The sequence below is a fragment of the Rhipicephalus microplus genome, chromosome 1 (genome assembly GCF_043290135.1).
Source record: "Rhipicephalus microplus isolate Deutch F79 chromosome 1, USDA_Rmic, whole genome shotgun sequence".
NCBI lineage: Eukaryota > Metazoa > Arthropoda > Arachnida > Ixodida > Ixodidae > Rhipicephalus > Rhipicephalus microplus.
The window spans coordinates 207,372,430-207,394,411 of record NC_134700.1 but is presented as its reverse complement, the minus strand read 5'-3'; the positions used below and the strand labels follow the sequence as shown (position 1 = coordinate 207,394,411).

The 21,982-nt window shown below is 50.5% G+C and overlaps 1 non-coding gene across 1 annotated transcript; it reads left to right on the top strand.

Moving 5' to 3' along the window:
* The first annotated feature begins 16,457 nt into the window (after positions 1 to 16,457).
* Positions 16,458 to 16,584, top strand: LOC119160210 (U5 spliceosomal RNA). The gene has a single exon (XR_005108285.1). It is a non-coding gene; the product is annotated as a U5 spliceosomal RNA (small nuclear RNA).
* Positions 16,585 to 21,982: the final 5,398 nt, after the last annotated feature.

Below are 21,982 nucleotides of genomic sequence, written 5' to 3'. Positions count from 1 at the left end.
TTATCCGGTTGGGAACTGCGTGGCACCGGGATTTGAACCATGGACCTTTGGCATGCGAGGCGGATGCTCTAACCACTACGCTTATCGCTGCATCGCGCATCGCGGTGTTTGTGTGCGATGGCTGCACACAAATACGGCACAATGAAACAACATAACGGAAGGTTGGACAAAAAACGGCTCAACTTTAGCATCACACTGAGGCACACGCGTGTGCACCAGGCAGCCGGAAGTAGTGTCATTTCCGCATTGCTTGCGTGCTGTGCGGATAGCCAATACATAGGCTGCGGGAGTACAGGTTTGCTCGGAGGTGTACGCCACACCGGCAAGTGTTTCTTGATCGCATTCTTCTGCAAAGCTCTCCGTAAGCTGCTTACAAAACCCACTGTAGAAAACACGTATTTTCGCTTTCATTACGCGCCACAACACGGGTTATCGGCATTACCTAATACTTGAATGGTCATTTGATTTATTTGTGCTGAAAGGTTGCTTTGATCCGAGATGGTCTGGCGTAAGGTTCCTTCATTGCGTCTACAGCCAGCGGAAAAACGCATGGAGGGGTTTGGTCTGGCGCAGATATGCGGCGCAAGCACAGGCGTGAAAACAATTTCAGGGTGGGGGGTGGGGTGGAAACACGGGCCCGGTGTGGCACTCGCTGACTACGCGCTTCAGCACAGCGTAAGTCGGCGATGCGTTCGGTGACGCGGTGGGGCGCCGATTGAGTGGACTTTTGACAGGTCTCTGATTTTCACCGCTAGTGTAATCGACGTTCCTGGTAAATCCACGATGCGTATGCCCACACTCAATACAATTAAACAAACACGTCGATCCACCTCGTGATTCTTGAAGAAAAAAAAAAGGGGGGTGCAGCATAGATAATTGCTCGTCGACTGCTTCGGATAAAAACGATTCCCAAAAGGCGCGGTATATGTCGAATTTCTCTCACTAAATTCAACAACTTCCATATGCTGGCATAAAAGAAAGTATCGGAAGCATCGCTTTTCTTTCTCTGTAACAGCGTTCATCGACCTCCTCTCTCTCCTCAAAAAAAAAAAAAACAGCATATCCACGAGGGGAATGATGACGAGAGGGCGGACGGACGTACGGAAGGATGCACGAAAGCATGCACGTAGGCATGGACGGACAGATGAACGCTTCGCCCCACTCATCATCATTCACTCCATGACTATGCTGTGACATCGTTTTCATTGACATGCAATGCGATGCAACTGGCTACTACGACGACTACGGCGACACGGGACATACGACCCATGACGTAAGGAGCTTCGCCACTAAAAAAAAAGAAAAACGAAATTTTTGATTATGGGTGCATTTCTATTTGTAACGATGCTACTTCATGCTGAAGCTTGTGCTGCCTTGTATTTTCCAGAGGTCTTTCATTATATAAGCCTCTGTGTGAGATGTACCCGTAATATTCAATTTTTCCTGCTTTCTTTTGTAACGTTTGTTTCTATCGGCCCGAGTCAGTCCGTTCGTTCTTTTTTTGCTCTTCTGTTTTATATGCATGCATTTTTTGCCTCGGTACGTACATGTTCATTTGTTTCTTCTTGTCCCTCTGTTTCTTTCTCGATCTATCTTTATTTTGCTATCTTGTCCGTTGTTTTCTCTCCTTGTATTTTTCGCTTTTTTTTCTATCGTTCTGGCTCTCTTCTATTGTTTTTCTTTTTTTCTGTCTCTTGTTTGCTTTCTTTCTCCTTTTCTTTGTAAGCTATCTCATATTCGTTACATTTTCTGTTAACATTCAGAAATTTCAATGGCCTGAAAGTATTTTAACGCAAAAACACCCATCGAAGTGATATACGTTCATTGCCCAATAATAAAAGAGAAAATATGAATTGAACACATTCTCAAAATTTTCGGAGGCGTGAGTGGGAGATTTCAAACAAGCGATTGATGGATTTATGGGGTTTAACGTCCCAAAAGTATCATTTGATTATGAGAGACGCCGTAGCGGAGGGCTCCGGAAATTTTGACCACCTGGGGTTCTTTAACGTGCACCCAAATCTGAATACACGGGCCTACAACATTTCCGCCTCCATCGGAAATGCAGCCGCCGCAGCCGGGAATCGAACCCGCTGCCTGCGGGTCAGCAGCCGAGTACCTTAGCCACTAGACCTCGGCGGCGGGGCATTTTCAAACAAGCGTATTCGCAAATTTCATATTGTCGAACGATACTTTGAAAAGAAGTTTGACGACAAGCATATCAGACGACATTCTGGGAGACTCAGCAGGCTCCCACATGACCAACCTATCTTGAAGACGATCGTCTTTCTTGGGGACCTTCGACGTTAAAATTTCGGTCTGTCTGTCTGTCTGTCTGTCTGCTTGTCCGCCCTAACGATACTTCAAACGACACCAAACGGCCAACCCCATCCGCACCGCCAACAGATATTGCTCAAGGTTTAGCGTTCATAGTTGTGCGATTGTCAATTAAAAAAACAAATATTGCGCATAGCTGAGGCGCCATAACAACATGTCTATGTTTTGTAAGTCTGCCTTTATACTAGAAGAGGCACACACAAGTAATTCTAAGGACTGTAGCGTTTAACGCACTGCGCTGACAGTGCAACGCGATGCTCAAGAAGGTGTTTCCAACGCTTTGCTAAGACGGCACGAAGGTGGAACCTGCCCGTCGCTTTGCATTCTACACCTTATCACCTCCGTGACTGACGCGCATCTTTTAGATGCGGAGCATCTTATACTCGCGCCTTGTAGTGCGCCGTCCGCGTCGTCCGCGCCGTCCACACCGCTTCTGGAACATTCGACAGCTGACGCGCGCGCATGCGCCGTCGCGCCGTCGCCCACTCTTCCACCATCTGTGCATCCCTTCCTCCTCTACACACCGCGCGCGCTTCACTCCTCCACCATCTGTGCACCCTTCCTCCTCTACACACCGCGTTCGACATCTACAATTCTCCTGATTCTCCAGTGGACGCGCATGTGGCGTCGCGCTTCGAGAACATTCAACAGCTGACAGTGCATGCGCCGTCGTGCTGTATATATACTCAAGGTCGGCGCTCGCTCGCTCAGTTGCCGCTCGTCGGTTGGTTTGTACGGCGCGTCGACGTCCAAGGTCGCGGTGAAATGAATTCCAACGAATCCACAAACACAATGATCGACGTCCCTTCGACCAGCACCGCCCTTTCGCATACGTGTGTACGTGTTCACTCATTTAACACCCCCTCCTACAACCACGTTAACCAATTTAGCCATCGACCCAAGTAAGTCGCAATTTAACACCCCATTTCACAACCACGTTAACCACTTTAGCCATCGACCCAAGTAAGTCGCACTTTAACACCCCGTTAACCAATTATATGGTCCGCATCCTCCTCAGTGTTCCCCCGAGGGAAGCTGCGGGCAATTTTTTCCGCGGTCGCGCACGCCTTCGTTTTCGAAGATAACTGCCAGATGGCCCTGGCGTCTAAAGTGCCTAGATGCGCTTGTTCGCCTCCGTTACTAACGCAGTGCCTTCAAAATACCATTCACCGATTTTCTTGCGCAGAACATCAAATAAACGTTTTGTTCACTCGCTCCAGACGCAAGATTATCGTCTTTCGACGACATTTACAGTGTACCATGTAGATTCAGGCCAATTTTTTTATCCAAAAAGTGATAGTGTAGAGAAACCTCCGAACACTGAAATTGGTCAAACTATCAAGTGCCTTCTAGTGGGTCTACCCAAAACAGTACGCCGCTCGCGCTGAGAGTCCGTGCTTGGTTGTGACTGTCGCCAGTGTGTACGCTCGCTGGTTGCCGGATAATAAGCCTTAACAAATTGGTGGAGGTGCTGTGATCCCCTTCGATGCCCTTAGAGCTACGATCACGTACCCTGCCATCAACCATGTCCCACGACGCCTCTCAGCAAACGCCTCCTTCCATGCCACCCCATTGTCCCGAGCATCCGCGATCCGCCCATCTTCACTGGCGCTGATGGCACTGACGTGGAGTACTGGCTCACCATTTACGAGTGCGTGAGCGTCCCCGACAAATGGGACGAGGACGGCAAGCTGACCAACTTGGTGTTCTACCTTGCGGGTGTTGCCAGTTTGTGGTACAACAACCACGCGTCCGATTTTGCAACCTGGTCCGATTTTAAGACCGCTATCATCAACGTTTTCAGCCGCCCTGCTGTTCACAAGCTGCAAGCTGAGCAGCGCTTACGTGAACGCGCTCAGGAGGCTGGGGAGTCATTTACCAGCTATATTGAAGATGTCCTGGAATTACGCAACAAATGTAATCACATCATGTCCGAGTCTGACAAGATTTGAAACATCATGAAAGGCACAGACGATGATGCCTTCACGATGCTGCTCGCAAAAACCCCGGCACAGTGGCGGAGGTCATTACACTGTGCCAGAGCTACGAGGAGTTCCGCCGGCAGCGTTCGATGACCCGTCGCCACCCACCCCGAGCTGCAATGCTTGCTGGCTTGGAGGCCAGTTGTCACCAAGTGGCGTTGATGGCAGACCTAAAGTCCTTCATCCGTGAGGAAATCGCGCGTCAATTCTATCTCCTGCCCTTTGCCCACCAACCAGCTGTTCACCAATCCGATGCTACCCTTCTCCCTCCTATCCGTCGAGCGATTGAGCAGGAAATAGCGGTGGTAATGCCTGCGTACCACCCCCAAAAGCTTCCAGCTCCTGCGCCCCTGAGTTACGCGCAAGTGGTTGCCAGGCCGCCTCAAGTCGTTCCAGCACCCGCCCCTCTGACGTACGCTGAAGCTGCCGCTCGACCTCCGTCCTCTGCAGTGGGTATGTCCACTACGCATGTTGACGTAACCCTTCCGCCTCAGCTTGAGCCCACCATGCAGCCACCGTTCCGTCCATCGGCTCTTGCGACATGGGTGAGACCTACCCCGGTGAACAGATGTCGCACACCCGATAACCGGTCCATCTGCTTTGCCTGCGGTTACGCCGGTCACGTAGCCCGTTATTGCCATCGCATACAGCCGGCTGCGATTTCTTCGCCTGTTTATGGTCAGCTCATCCGTCCCTATCTTGAAGAACCGCCGTCTATGCCACCGCCGTCTCGCCAACGTCCATCTCCTCGGTCATCGTCTCCACGACGTCGTTTCCTGTCCCCCATGCGGCCAAGTTCAGCTGCTCACGAGCGGAAGAAATAATCGTCGGAGGCTTCGAGGCAAGGACTGCGACGCTATGGCATTGTGAAAGCCCTCAGAGCCGCCCATGTAATGTCATTGACGTGCTTGTTGACGGTGTTCATGCATCTGCTCTTATTGACACTGGAGCTGCAGTATCAGTTATGGACGAAAACCTTTGCCGCTTGCTTCGACAAGTGACGACGCCGATTTCTGTGTTGTCCCTTCGTACTGCTAGTTCACATCGTATCCATCCTACAGCAGGGTGCACAGCTCGCGTAGTCGTTCAGGACGTTCTGTATGTCGCCCAATTTCATTCCAGCATGCTCTCATGACGTCATCCTGTGATGGGATTTTCTCTCCCGCAACGACACCGTCATCCATTGTGCTGCCACCGAAATCGAACTCTCATTTTTCTCGCATTTGACGCCAGAAGACAGTCCCTCGAAAGTGAGCAAGATTCTCGTGAAAGACGATACCATAGTGCCTCCAAGCTTGACGACGGGTGTATCGATCTACTACGCTGTCTCTCCGACACAATTGCACTCCTTTCGCCATCCGACCGTGCTTGCAGAAGGAAAGTGTTGCTCAGTACCTTTTGCGACCGTGCAAATCACCCAGGCCAACGCCACTATTTTCGTGACAAACCCATCCCTGTACACTGTTACCTTGGTTGGAGGGGAATGTCTCGGCAGAGTGCAACCAGTTGATGACTGTCACAAAACGAGCGCTCAAAAATAAGGGCGTGCCGCCAAATTCTTGCGACGAAGCGCCGAGACGTCAATGATAAAAAAAAGAAAACAAGCATCCAAAGACTCCCTGGGCGCGCGTCCCTCTCCCCTCTCGGTAGCGTAGGTTCGCCGACGAACCTCCTCACCCCACATCGGCGGCCGAGCAAGCCCTGGAAATTTCTCGATGGAAAGGGGCGTGGTGATGCAGGGTTGCGTCATCCGTCGTGGACGGCCCTCGTACCGTCTCGCCCTTTACCCAGCCTTCGCTGCGTATCGCACCGACGAAATGATGAGAACTTTCTGGAATCTCGCGCGGAAGGTATTTAATGGAGCAGCCGAGATGGGAAATCAGGAGAAGACAGAAGTTAGCGCTAGAGCGCGTAGGGTATTCCGCCGTGTAGCCGGCGAAGGTTTTGTCCGTAGTGACAAAGCAGTAGAAGAGGAAAGTATGGGCCAGAGTGCGTAGGGTGTTCCGCCTTGTGGGCGAAGCCTTTTGTCTTCCGTGACAAAGGAGGAGAAGAAGAGGATTTCCACCTGAGGGGTGAAGACTCGAGCTACAAGCAAGAGTGTTAGTCTAGCGCTAGCGAGTGAAGACGCGTGGCAAACGCTGCGTGTGGGAACCGACGTGTTTCCGGCGAAGAAGGTTGAAGCTTGTAGAGTGGCCAATTGAAGACGTGAGGTTTCCTGGAAGAGAAACTTCGGGGGCAGCGGAACGACAACGTTGGACTTTGAGTGAGTGATGCTCACGAGAGTATCATCCAGACTTTTGTACCAAGAACTTTGGACTGACTAAGTTTTCTAACTCTTTAGTCTTTAAGTGTCTTGGTTGTTCGATGCATGCAACTGCATTGTAGTACGTATTGTTGTCTGTGTCCATTGTTTCGAGTGTGGCTGATTGTACTGTGTAGTACATTGTTTTATTGGTGACATATTGTATTCAACTATTCTGGAGTGTGCATATTTGTGTATTGTTTTTGATCTGCCATTATTGAGAATATAATTTTGTTTTGTTTATCAACTCTCGGCTCTATCTTGTTCTTTGGGCCACAGCTGGCATCCGCTGGCGCGCCGAAAAGGACCACTTCTAAATTGTCCACGCTTTGGTGGTGGGGTTCGGGGGGCCGATTCTTCGGCCCCTGGAATCAGCCCGGCGATCGCCTCCCGAATTAACGGGACCCGTGACAATGACGCACAAGTCCTGGGTGTACCCGATGACTCACGTTGTCCCCATTCACGTACCATCGGTGCTGCTTCCACTTCTGATCCATCATCTCCTGATGTATTTGGCCCCTACGTTGATTTGGCCCCTACGCTTATGGCGTGGCTTGTGCGTCCCTCGTAGTACGTAACCGCCATGGGAAAATACCCGAAATAGCGGTCTTTACGATTTTGACCTCCAAGGTGGTTCCGGTGAGAGATTTCTTCTGTGCGTTGCTGAACAATAAAAGATAGTGCTCAATGCACATGTTAATGGCTGTTAAGGGGGAATGAGAGACAGGAGCATTCGGCCTTTAGGTAACGCGCACGCTGCGATCCCCATTAGCAGCTATTGGCTTGTACATTGAGCACAATCTGACAAGAAAGGGTTGCTACGTTAGACTCGCAGGGTGCAACCTCCTTGGTTTTAGAAAGGTTTAGCGAGAGTTGGGCCGCATAGGCATGAATACAGTGAACTAGTATATACCATGAACTCGAGGTGGTTAAAGGTGGGAAGTAAACCCGAAGCTAAAGCCGTAAGAAAGTGTGCATGTGCCACCTCCCGTTTAGTCCTTGAAATGTCCGCTGGATGGCGGTGCTTCTATATTGGGAATATATCATGAAAAAATGCAAAATGGTGGTACTTGAAGTGCTAAATAGATGGACGAACGGACACACAGACAGATGCATGGATGAACGCATGAACGGACACAGGCGTGGATGCATGGGCGAACGCAGGGACGGACGCACGAACAGACGCACGCACGGACAGGTGGAAGGACGCATGGACGGTTACACAGACGTACGCAGGAACGGACGGAAGCAAGAACGAATGGACGGACGAATGCTTCGCCCCACTCCCCATCATTCACTCCGTGGATATGCTGCCATTTTTTTCTTCTCTCCATCTGTGCTCGAGTTACTGGCAAGTTGCCATGGCTGATGACGCTCGACCGAAAACTGCGTTCATCTCACCCGACGGCCTGTGCGAATTCAACGTCATGCCATTTGGTCTATGTATGCACCTGCGACCTTTGAGCACATTATGGCCAGAGTTCTGCGCATTTCACGTGTTTGTGTTACCTCAATGACGTTGTCGTCTTCGCTCCAGATTTCTCCACGCATCTCCAACGTCTGAAAGGAGTTTTCGCACGGGCGAGCAATGCTGGCTCGCAAATAAATCTGATGAAGTGCCGCTTTGTAGCACAGAAACTCACCATCCTAGGGTACGTCGTGTCCAAGGATGGTATTCTTCCTGACCCAGCCAAGCTTCTCCGGGGCCGAATTCCCCAAACCTGGGTCCGTCAAAGAACTGCGTAAATTCGTGGGCCTATGCTCATACTTCTGACGCTTCATACGAAACTTTGCCACGATCATATCGCCGCTTACGAAGCTCCTTAGAAGTAACGGACCTCTCAAATCGTGGTCGTCCGAGTGCGACGACGCCTTCGTGAAGCTCCGCCTTTTGTTGACGTCTCCTCCCATTCTACGCCACTACGACCCTACGGCCCAACAGAGGTGCACACGGACGTCAGCGCTGTAGGCTTCGGCGCTGTCCTGGCGCAGCGCAAACCCGGATTTTCTCAATATGTCGTAGCATATCCAAGCCATACGCTCACGAGAGCCAAGACAAAGTACACCGTCACGGAGAAAGATTGCCTGGTCATCGTCCGGGTCCTTAAAAGTTTCGACCTTATTTGTATGGTCGCCCATTAGATGTCGTTACCGATCATCATGCACTTCTGGCTTTCATTATTGAAGGATCCCTCAGGCCGCTTCACCCGTTGGGCTCTTCGCTTACAAGACTACGACCTCCACGTGCTGTACCACAACAGACGCCAGCATGCTGACGCCAACGCCCTCTCGCGCTCCCTTCTACCTGAACATGACGTGCTCTGCTCATTATCCTCGGTTGCTGTTTCTGTAATTGATGTGTACATCATCGCTACCGAACAGCGAAAGGAGAATTGTATCGCCCCACTGATCGAATTGCTCTCTGATCCGTCCGCAACGGCATCCACGCGTGCCTTGCGTCGTCCAGCTCACCATTTCGCCATTCGTGACGGCCACCAACACCGAAGCAATTACGACGCCGATGACCGGCAGTGGTTACTCATGATACATCGCATTCTGCGGTCGGAGATATCAGAATCTTTCCATTCTGATCCGCAATGCGCGCACTCTGGGTTATTCAAAACCTACCATCGCATTCGACAACGCTACATCTGGCGCGGGATGTACCACTACGTGCAACAGTTCGTTCGCTCCTGCCTCGCTTGCCAACGCCGCAATTGTCAGCACACATCTCGCCAGCCGGTCTGCAACCGTTACCTTGCCCTGAGCGTCCGTTTGGGCGCATAGGTATCGATTTGTATGGACCACTTCCTCTGACGTCGGCTGGTAACCACTGGGCCATCGTCGCTGTAGGTGATTTAACGCGATACGCCGAAACCGCTGCTCTCCCTTCGGCTACAGCACGTGAAGTTGCGTCCTTCCTACTGCATCGATTCATACTGCGCCACGGTTCACCCCAGGAGCTTCTCAGTGATCGAGGCCATGTATTCTTGTCAGAAGTCGTCGAAGCCATTCTCACGGAGTGCCGTTCTGTCCACCGCAAAACTACTGCTTACCACCCGCCGACGAATGGTCTCCCCGAACGCTTGGAATTGAGTTGGAAGTGCCGCCTGTGCTTGTCGTTTGAGTGTTCCTTTTCTTGTGTGTGTCTCTTTTGCGGCCAAATCATGCCATTAACTTTAACCACACCCTCGGCGACATGCTTTCGATGTACGTCGCCGCCAACCACACGAATTGGGATACTATACTGCCCTTCGTCACCTACACCTACAACACCGCCCCTCAGAGCACAACCGGTTTTTCACCTTTCTTCTTGCTGTACGGAAGGCACCCGTCACACACCATCGACACGATACCGCCGTACACGCCGGATCCATCTGAGTGTGCACCTATTTCTGAGACAGCCAGCTTTGCTGAAGAGTATCGCGAGCTTGCCAAGACTTTTACGACGCACGAGCAAGAGCGGCAGAAGAGTATCCGTGATGGCTCCGCCACTTCTGAGCCCACGCTCCTTCCTGGTTCTCTTGTATGGCTCTCATTCCGGACCTCTGTAGCTGACCTTTCTTCCAAACTACTCCCGAAATACGAAAGCACCTATACCGTGTCATCGACCGCACATATCCGGTCAACTATCTTATCGAACCAATTGAACAATCTTCGGACATGCGCTGTCGCGGGTGCGACATAGTACACGTGGAGCACCTGAAGGCTTACTATGACCCGCTCATAATGACAAGCTGTTAGGTCACTAGGCGTCTCCCTCTTCGACCCCGGGGTAATTGTAGAGAAACCTCCGAACAGTGAAATTGGTCGAACTCTCAAGTGCCTTCTAGTGGGTCTACCCAAAAAAGGACGCCGCTCGCGCTGAGAGTCCGTGCATGGCCGTGACTGTCGCCCTTGTGTATGCTCGCTGGTTTCCGGCTAGTAAACGCCTGATTGCTTTTGAAATAGTCGCCGAAATGGCTGATATGTTTCGTATGAAATGACCAAATTAGAAGCTTTTATCGTAGGTCAAAAGAGAGTTCTGACGACGGTCTTTCAGCATATAGTCATTTTTGCGAAAAAACCACGATCACACAAACAAAGCAAACACAGTTAGGAGGACGCCTGCTGCACCCGCGGGTACTCCTGTCATCCACTCTCTCAGGGACCTCGGGTTTCTCCAGCAGGCTCAGCAACATCAGGGAGGCCACCAGTCCATCGCTCTGCCGTCCCCAGTGTCCCGGTGGACGAGCCAGATGCCGACGGGTCTTTCCAGCAGGTATGATCGGAGGCTGCACTCCGGCATGCCAAAAGACTGGCTGCTGCTGGCTGCCAGTCAGCCCTGCGGTCGTGTAGACGGCGCTCTACCGGCCCTCAGCTCTCGGGGGCTCCTCACGCGGCATCCCCCACCTGAGCTTTGTTCAGGCACTGTCGTCGCACTGCGGAGTCGCTGAAGTCAGGGTGAACCATCGCCAGAACATCGTGGCGGTGGACGCGACCACCAGGAAAGGCCTGGAAGAGCTCCTGGCCATCTCGGAGCTGCAAAGCATACCGGTCACTGCCAAGGAGCCGGCAGACCTTCGGACAAGCACCGGCTACCTGCATGGTGCTGACAGAGGCCCGGAGGTGGGGTCCCTGCTGCCTGGCCTCCTGTCCACGATGATTGTGCTGTCGGACACCAGAGAGGGGCACACAGTCACCCTGCTGTTCGGAGTTCCGTTCCCACAGAGCAGGTGACGCTGTATCACATGCGCTTCCCTGTACGACCGGCCAGGCCCCGACCACTCCAGTGCGGGCAGCGTGGCCAATTTGTCCATGTCAAGAAATGCTGCACCTGGCCTGAAGGCTGCATCTGCTGTGGTCGGATCCACACTGGGGTGCAAGACTGCCCACACATATGGCCGTGGTGTGTCTGCTCGTCTCCTGCCCCGCCTGCTGCAGACGCTGCCTTATCCATGTCTTCCCTAGATACCTCACCGGCCTCACTACTTTCGGCATTACATGGGAGCATCAAAAACAAACGACACTTTTCCTTCTTCAAATACTTCTACACTTTCGAACTCCTTGTCCCAAACTTTAAGTCACCTGACATCAATATTTTTAGTAAGCCAGTATTCTCTGTATTCTAGTATGTGGGAATTGAGGCTAGCCCGCTTCCTTTGCGCGGACTTTGCCGCCTTTTCTGCCATTCTCATGTCCCGACATGTCTGCCCTTCTTTGCTGTCAGCCGTGGTGAGAGAGCAGAGTGACGTTTAACTCCCTCACCCGGAAGCGGATGTTGACTGTGGCGCCGCGCGTGGGGACTCCCGAGAGGTTTTCGCGCGCTGCGTCGGGAGCGGGCGGACAGTACTCTCCGGGACAGCAAACGGTGAGCCACGCTATCTTTTCCGTCCGTCGACTCCCGTCGCTCGGGGGCTCGTCGGACTTCGCTGACGGCGCCTCGCGCCTGAGGCGAACGCTCACCTTTTGTTTCCCCGCTGCGTACGCATGGCCGAGGGCGGTACGGTGTCCTAGTGCGTGGCCTAGCTACGCCGACCCGTCTCCCTCCGAAGCCAACGCGAGCGCCTTTGCCCTCGCTCGAGCAACCGGGCCTTTGTCCCGGTGTCTCCGTGGATTACCTTTACCGCGGAGACGTGCTCATGGCACCCTGTGTAGTACTTTGCGCCCGTGGCGTGGATAAGCCTATTTGCTTTCCCGCAGCGACTTTTTGCAACGGGCTGTACTGCGTTTGGTGTTGCCACAATAGGGAGTTTTAGTGCTGGGTACGCATTCTCTTGGGGCTTTGCTGGCTTGGGAGGGCGCGGCGTTGCGTGCCCAACGCATACCCAACCGGAATGCCTTTTAGTTGGCGCCACGGTGGCACGCACGCAAACGCAAGCCGCACGAAGTTCACACGCGCTCGCAGAGCCATAGCGTCTTGTCTCGTAAGTATTATTTAAATCTTTTTATGATTTAAACTGTTCAATTAAACATACATAGTGACCAGGACACTTTTTTTATTGTGTACAGTAATCTGGTATACGCAAAGAAGTGAAATACAAGGTTATTGTAACGACAGTGTCGACATCTTGTGACACTTCGTGCAACTGCAGTCATGAACATGTTAGCTTACGCGTAATGTTTTTGTGGTGAAAATGAATAAATAAAGAGGTTACTCATTTGTAGTATTGTCGCTGTGCAGTTTTTGCACCAGATGTACAATGCACAACGTTTCTGCAATAACAAAGTTGTGGTTGTCTGATTCACTATGGCCACGCTAGATGGCGCCACCTATTCAGCTGGTTGGGGGGCTGGCATATGCTTTTTAGTTTCTATGTTCCAGGCTATTCTAGTTTTGGAAATCTGGCTGAAACCGTGTAATCGCTATAAATGCTCGCACTTTGGCTTATTTTAACTCGACGGCTAGAGTATCCGCAGTGCGGATACCGTGAGTTCTTGCGAAGGTGGACCGCGCGGACGCATGGCCCCAGCGATCCTGCGACGCATCTGTTTGTGGTTTCGCGCATGCGCAATACCGCCGCCCCAACGTCCTGCGTACGCAAGCCGCTTGGGTACCCAGCACTAAAACTCCCTAATAAAGTGTTGCGACTTTGAGCAGTATCGTGTTCTCGTCACGGCGACGGTTAACGCGTGCCCTGCGGCTCGCTAAGACCGGACCCACGCTGGTGGCCGTACTCCTTCGGGATAAGTGTACACCACAAGTAGTAAGCCAGTATTTTGGGAGAAGCTCATCTCATGGCAATACTGTCCTTGTAGTTTTGACAGCATGAGTAAGTCAGGTGCTTTCTCTCTATCTATTCTCGCGTAGACTGCATAGAAGCACATATGATGGGCGAGGGGTGATGTCACAGTACGTTTCTAACCAAGTGTTTGCTGCAAACCCTAGATACCTCTTTGTAATCCACGCAGTTTCACCTGACCGAATAAGTTACACGGAGTTATTTCTCACAGTGAAAACCAGAGATGTAATAATGGGTGGTAATTAACATATATTTACGTTATTGCTGCAATTTTTCGCTCATAACCAGCGCAAATAAACTCTATGATTCACACAAAAACCGCTAGAAATTAATTTTTGCGATCAGACATCACACACATACACACAAACGAGAAGAAAAGTATAGACAAAAGCCACGCTGCTGAAATGACACTCTCGATAGTCGAAAAGAGCTCATCAGGGCCTGTTTCGTGTGGGCGTCCATCTCAAGTTGCGTTAAGTTGCATCCAGAACAGAGAGGTTACGTAGGGCAAAGTCCTGTGACTAATCTGACCGTACGCGACCGTACCGTACGTGACTAGAGAACCACTAATCGAGGTGCCGTTGTCAGATAAAAAGGAGACGCGGCGCCGAAGCGCTTTGTCCCAGAGTTACACTTAACTCATCAACCCATCATCATCATCCTACGTCTGTCCCGGCACTGCTTCCCCCCCCCCCCCCCCCAGGGTCGTGTGGGCGGGACGTTTTGTTTCGGGCAGACGGCCATGCCCTGGCAAGCAACGTTTCTAGACTAGGTAAGTTGAAAAACTCCCCGCGTAAGACTTCTCGTCACACGGTGCCGGGATAGCTTCCGGTTTGGTGGAACTGGCGGCGCAACAAGCTTCCGCCAGCAGACGAAAACGCGTAGTCGTCGTGGCAGCCGTTCTGAACTTTGCAAACAGTATATTATCGATATTTGTTGTGCTGCCGCAGAAACCTAATACTGCGCAATATTTAAGGTGTAAGGCAAATACAAAATAATTATGATTCTTTGAACTGCCCACAATAAACAATGCTTGATATATAGCATAACATGCGAGTCTGTCAGTTAGTTGCTAGTTGGTGTACGTTCCCAATAGATTTTTAGACGTGAAAACGCAATTACAATGTCTTCAATCCTTTTTTGTGGCTGTGTTTTTCGTAAATTACAACTTTGTGACGCATGCGTCTCTCATAATCATATGGTGGTTTTGGGACGTTAAACCCCACAAATCAATCAACTTTGTGACGCAATCTCGTGGCTTTTGTCTGGTTATGTAGTCAGCCTTTTTTTTTCCATGTCGGTCACATTCTTTAGCAACTTATACCGTCGAAAAGCTACGAGTGCGGCCATTTTCTTGAGCATGTCTTCGCTCTGCTTTTTCTGGCGTTCCTCTAATGAAACCTGTTAACACAGCTGCAACCAAAGCTTCAAGCAGAGACCGCACTTTGGGGTATCTGTGAGCACTACGTAGTCATTTTCTCACGAGTCTGCCTGCTGACGCAATGGGACAACATGAACACACTTTCAGCTTTTTTATGTCCTCCAGAAGTTCCGCCAATCGGAAGATGGTATCCGCCTTGCCGGGTTACTTGGCCAAGCGATGGTGACGGCTGCTAATGGTGAATGCCATGTCTTCTGCGACTACGACGCCTTTATCTACAAATGGCGCTTTTTTTTGAGCCCTACAAACACCACAAGACGTCTTGTCTCGCCGTTCTCAACAACTTTCCGTCAGCATGCAAACAAACGTTTTCTATGTCTTGAAGCGAAATGACGCCGCTAGTTGACGGCATGTCGGGACTTATTTCACTGTCTTCGAGCTCAGTGCTCAAAGATAGTCTATTCTTTTTCGCCGATAATATTCTGGAAAATATCCCACTCCTAAGGGCAGGTTTCGCTTATTTATCGAGAGCCCCGCGACAAAGGTAAGCGGGCAACTTCGGGAATATTCGTGGAACGCATCCATCGACGAGGTCCCACTTTTCTCTTGCGATTTGTACCTTCTTACCATATGACGTGCGTGAAAGTCTTCAGGATGTCCTTCTCACGAAAGTGCATATCACACACACGCGAGTTGTTGGACAGTTTCTTATCCGCACGAGGAATAGCGTGGTGCCATACCTCTCGCTGCTCAGGTACACGTGGGCACAAAAGAAATGCCATGGTTTCTCTCATTTCCTGTAGCTACTCTACAGCCGAGAACGCAACATATGGGCATGATGGAAACACGCAACGCATACAAAGCAGAACAGGGCACGCTGAAGCACAAAACTGTTCACGCAGAAAGAAGCCTCCACAGATATCGACGTACTCCAACATGCACAGGCGACGGATGTTACGGCAGTGACACGAGCGAGCATGCAGTGAGTGAATCCGGATGCGACAGCAACGCCCCATTTGTCGCTGGCAGCGGCAGCGCCGCGCCACATCGCTCAGTTTTGCAACTTACCTAGTTCTAGAAACGTTGCTGGCAAGGGGGCCACCGTTCGGCGCCAGGCGCCAAACAGACGCGGCCTACCTCCCGGCGTACAAACCAGGGAGGCCCGACAAAGGGACTATTCACCTTTTCTTAAACGCCTCCCTGGGCACCGCCATAGCCCTCCTTGGGCTGCGCAAATCGGCGCGTCCCCTCGAAAATGCACTGGCCACACTGCGCCCTTAGCCTTTGTGCTCCCGCGCACCGCCCATCATGGCGGTGTTTTTTTCCTTCACGTGAAAAGGTGTATACTAATCGAGGTTAGACTCAATTCATTACATTCGTCACTAACGCCGACACACTGACTCTGTTTGCTGATTTTCATTTTCAGTTTCTTTTTTTTTTTTGACCGCGTGCTTGCGCCATCTATTGGCTCACAACGTATGATCGCGTCTGAAAACAATGGAAGCGCAATATTGCTATGTTAAAATTAGATTTCTTGCACGCATACACGTTTATTATATTATAATTAGTTAAAAGATGTGATCCAGATGAATTGGTAAAAGAAAAAAACACATTAAGTTTTATGTACATATTTTGGCTTATTTCAAAAAATATTGCTTTCAACGTAGAAGAGAACTGGTTCTTCTGGCACGGTCTTTGTAAGTGAGGTGTCTAACCGCGCTGATTGTCAGTCATTGCTCAGGCCTCACCTCAGGTTTTTCGAATTAATCTTTCGCCTTTTACTAAAGATTACCGTGGGGTGGGGCACTCCAATGAGCCTATAGGCCAATTTTTGGGAGGCCTTGCCCGTTTGGGCAGGGCCTAATGTTGAAATCGAAAGTCAGATAGTCAAGCTGGTGGTTCACGCATAACTTATGTGGTGATCCGGCGGGAAGTTCTTGCTTGATATGTCCGGAATGAGTGCTGGTGCCAACGTTGTCGTGTTCTGGGTTATTATCACTTATCGATCAATGGAGAAATCAGCAAAAAAGCTCTATTAATTTCGTTAATTACGTTAATTTCGATTATAACATTTAGTTAAGTATCCGCTTCTGCTGATTGTGATCAGGCCCCGTTGTGACACTTTTCTGTTCTCGGCCAGCATTTTGTTTTTTTTCTTGAGCCTTGTGCTTCATGCTATGGTCTCTAGAATGTATACTAAGGACTATGTGATGCTTGTGCGTACATTTTTCTTCTTCCATGGTAAGCTTTCTCAAAATAACTGTGCTGCTTACTTGACTGCTAAAAACAGCCAAATTGAGTAACTTCCGTGTTGTCCGGCAGTTAACTCTTCGCTAGAAAATTTTCGCTTGTTACATAAAAGTTTCGCATCTAAATGCTCAATGTAATCGATATACGCGCGTAATACTTGATCTAATTGAGCAATCTTTGTATACCTTAGCCCATTTTGAGATAATGAAGTTCCTGCAGCCCTGTACATTTGTACATGTGAGGCGCAAATGTACGCCTACACGACTTTACTACGTCTCCCACTTTTGCATTTTTGCATAAAAGTATTTGTGTACAATTGCGTCGGTGGTTGAGTGGTAGAATACAACGTTTATAGATACTTTTTCAGTTCCGTAACTCCGCCGCCGCAGGCGGCCGCCGGTTTTACCCGGGCAGTGAGATGGCGCCACAGTCGCGAGTTGCGCTGTCGCGGGCGCACGTGTTGCCGGTGTTGCTCCTCCCCGCAGTTGCTTGGCCCAACGTTTATAGATACGGCTTGGCCGCGTGCGCGGCTGTCATCGCGCTTTTTTTTTCTCGTTGTTGTGACCGTGCGCGCACGTGGTTATCCTCGAAGACTTCGATCATCTGTGAATTGTTAAATGATCTTTTAAATGATCCCTGTTAAATGATCTTTTTGACATTCTGAATGCGAAGATCCCCCAGGCTGGCATAAGAAAAGGTTCCCCTAAAATTAAGGTAAGTGGTTTGTGTATTGACATTATGTGAGCAGCAAAAAAACCTTGTGATCAATTCTTATATTTCGATACACTATTCCCACTTTCTTTTGCACCATTTGTATCACTTTTGTTATAGTTTCGTAGACTATTTTTCATGCATTCACGCATAATGTTTCAGTTCCTGGAGGAATTTCTGGACATGCTGAATCAGACGGAAGCAAGAAAAAATGTCAAACTCATCGCATCAAATCAAACTGTCGAGTCCTTGCGCGTCACGTTGATGTCAGTGTTATCCATTATAGAATTCTTACACAACGAGGGTGTGAGCTACATCCTAACAGCCAAATTAAACCAGGATCCACTTGAGGTAAGAGTTCTGTTGCCGCGAGGCAACCTAAGGTGCTTACATCTATACTTTTTTTGCAGAGATTTTTTGGCCTTGTGAGGTCATTTGGAGGGGACGAAGACCATCCTACAGTGACCAAGTTTAGCCAGTTATTTAGGCTACTTTCCCTCTACACCCCTGTCAAAGTGGCTGTCAAAGGGAACTGTGAGAGCGGCAGTGATCGTGTTTTGCTTAGCGCTTTTGAAAGCCTCGGAGAAAAACGTCGTGAGGCCCTCGTTCGGAAAAGTGCAATGAAAGATAAAGTTTGGCAGCAGCTGATGTCCATACCATTCCATGCCCTCTCAAGTGATGCCGACGATCATGAATACAATGCACCATCACCAGAAGCGACCGCCTTGTATTACCTGGCAGGCTACGTGGCTTTCAAGTTGAAGAAAACTACACGCTGTGAGGTCTGCAAAGAAGATGCCCTTGGTAGGCGTGATTCACTGTCGAAGGAGGCCATACTGGTCATCGAGCGCGAATACGTCTGTGGCAGCCTTGCATACCCTTCAGAAAAACTGCTTGCGTGTGTGAGCACGGTAGAACGCACTATAAAGCATGCTAGCAAAGGCACATGTTTTGGTGACTTATTTTGGGATGTGCTGGATGCTCTAGTGAAGAGAGGCACAAATATTGTTGGCTGTTCCGAGCATGCTAATCAGCTTACTGCTCAAACAATTCACTTTTATTTAACAACTCGTATGCACTTCTTCGCACGAGCCAAATGCTTGGAGAACAGCAGTGCCGTTCGGGCACAGAGAGAGCGCAAGAAGGCAAAGCTAGTTTAACGAACTTCGCAGTAAACCTGCCGACAAATCTGTGCCGTGTACGTGTAATGAAATGTGTACGTCAGTTTTCGATCTATTCGTGAGGCGTTTTCCCACCGCAAAAAAAAAAAAAGACGAATAGCAGTGTTTCATTCATCCAACAAAATTTACTAGTCGCCAAGTCCTCATGTTACGTAACCCCGAGTGCTATAAGTTTAAGATTTCTATTTCTTTTAGCGCGCTGAATTGTAAACTACTAATGTGGTCTTGATGCAATGGACACAGGAAGGCGCAGGGTGAAGCGATCACTTTGTCACTGCGCAAAACGGATGCCTGCGAAGTACGTACAGGCTTTTTTTCAAGTTCGTGAGTCATACAACGCGCACGAATTAAAGCGCGTGGCCTCTGTTAAATAGCGAGAGTAAAGACCAAGTACACTGTTCGCACAATTCTCACTCGGGCGCACGCAAAGGCTCACGCGACACCCTTCGCGCTAGCAGACGACTCTCGCTCTCCTAGCGCAAGGCGCGACTGCAGCGCTGCGGTGGCGGGTGCGGCGGCCGGCCGCCTTCTCCCTGGGCGCGGCGCGAGGAGTTGCGGAACTGAAAAAGTATCTATAAACGTTGGTAGAATACTCGCCTGCCACGCGGGTGGCCCGGGTTCGATTCCCGGCCGACGCAGTTTTTTCTTTTATATTTTGTTTTTATTTTATTGATTTGTTTTGTTTGCCAAGGTAATGCCATAACATTTTTTTTCTTCGCGATCACAATTGGATATTTAGGATTTCAGGACAGCTAGTCCGATGAATCGTACGTCCTGTTCATGACCATTAGACAGATACAAATTACCACTGCAGTGGCGCCTCTGGCGGTGTACAGAATGTTCTCGCTGGTTCTGCGAATGCTGGAGTGATACCCGCTCAAATTTCAAGCCTTTATCAATATTTGTGCGAGCGAAAAGCAATTTGATATAACAGGACTATGTGAATTTGTGTACTGGGTGTCCTCAATGCGATGGCTTCACATATTCAAATTAAAAAAGAGGAGAAACCTTACGCCATCTTCCACAACTCTCATGCGCTTCCTAGGGGGTCGCTATCAGTGGGTACCGAGTTCAAAACGTTTCAACGGCATACTTACCTGGTGCCGGGGTAACCGTGATCAACTAGGCGGTGCTAGTCAGGAGAGAAAGAAGAAGAGGAAGAGGAAGTGATCCTGTTGACGTCCCTGCGTGTTCCACGTCAGGGACGTCCTCCTCATCTAGCCATGGCGCCATCGACGTCGTGGGCGCCTTCGAAGGCGCAGGCCTTCGACGTTGCCGTCCCGGCGGGGATTAGTCCGGAGACCGTCGTCGACGCGACGGCCTCAATAGTTGGCCTCTCAGTGGTACACTGCGTTCAGCACATGGGAGGCATGAACTTCCAAGTAACTGTCAAGAGCATGGCTTCCATGACTCTCATCGTCGACGCTGGCTACCTGACCATCGGTGGCGAGCGTATCCCTGTCGTTCCCGTCGGCCCGCAGGTAACTAACGTCGCCTGCCTGTTTTTACCAGCCTTCGTCTCCAACGAGGTACTCGTCCAGGCTTTGTCCCCATACGGCAAGGTATTGACTGTGACCGCTGGCGTCATGAGCGCAAGACGCGGAGTTCTCACAGGCACACGCTATGTCCGAATGGAAATGAGTCCCACAAATCGCGTCCCCAACTATCTTCGCGTTTCTGGTCATCGAGTCACCTTCGACTACCGCGGTCTGCAACGTGTTTGTCGTCGGTGTGGCTCTAGTGGTCATTGTCGAGCACAGTGCACAGCACCATTCTGTGGTCGCTGTGGTGTGCACGGACACGAAAGCGAAGGTTGCGACCGCCCCTGCCGACGTTGTGGAGATAATCACCCTACCACCGTCTGCCCTGTGCGTCGTTCATATTCTGATGCTACTGCGGGGACCTTTCCTGCCCTACCGTCCGTGTCACCAACGGCAACAGATGAACGAGAACCCGAACCTGTATTAGAAGAACGCCAGAATCCGATTCTGAGAGCTCCATTAAAAGATGAGGAAGTGTGCAGCTGTCACACCTGTCCCGTTATTAGGGAGGCGATCGCCGGGCTAATTCCAAGAGCCGAAGTATCGGCCCCCCCGAACCGCACCACGAAAGCGTGGACAATTTAGAAGTGGTCCTTATTGGTGCGCCAGTGGACGCCGGCTGTGGCCCAAAGAACAAGACAGAGCCGAGAGTTGATAAACAAACAAAATTATATTCTCATTAACGGCAGATCAAAAACAATACACACGTATGCACACTCCACAATAGTTACATACAATACGTCACCAAACAGACAATGTACTACACAGTACAATCAACCACACTTGAAACAACGGACACAGACAACAATACGCACTACAATGCAGTCGCATGCATTGAACAACCAAGACACTTAAAGACTAAAGAGATATAAAACCTATTCAGTCCAAAGTCCTTGGAACAAAAGTCTGAATGATACTCTTCCGAGAATCACTCACTCAAAGTCCAGCGTTGTTGTCGTTCCGCAGCTCTCGAAGTTCTCTTCCAGGAAACCTCCCGTCTTCAATTGGCCACTCTTCAAACTTCAACTTCTTCGCCGGAACACGTCGGCTTCACACTCGCAGCGGTTGCCACGGGTCTTCGCTCGATAGCGGTAAACACACACTCTTGCCTGTAGCTCGAGCCGTCCCTACGGACCACAAACTTCGCCGACTACACGGCGGACTCTCTACGCACTCTGGCGCTCACTTCCGTCTCCTCCTGCTCTGTCGCTACGGGCAGAACCTTCGCCGACTACACGGCGGAATTCCTACGCGCTCTGGCGTTAACTTCCGTCACCTCCTGATTTCTCGTCTCGGCTGCTCGGTTAAATACCTTGCGCGCGACTTTCCAGATCTTTCTCGTCATTTCGTCGGCGCGATACGCAGCGAAGGCTGGGGAGAGGCGAGACGGTTTGTCTGCCCTCCGCGTCGGATGACTCAGCTCGGTCTGACCCCGCCCCGTTCGTTCGAGAAAAATCGCGGTCTTGCTGGGCCGCCGATGTGGGGTGAGGAGGATCGTCTGCGAAGCCGTGCTTCTGCGGGGAGAGCGTGCGCCCGGGAGCCCTGGATGTTTGCTTTCTTTCTTTTTTTTTTCTT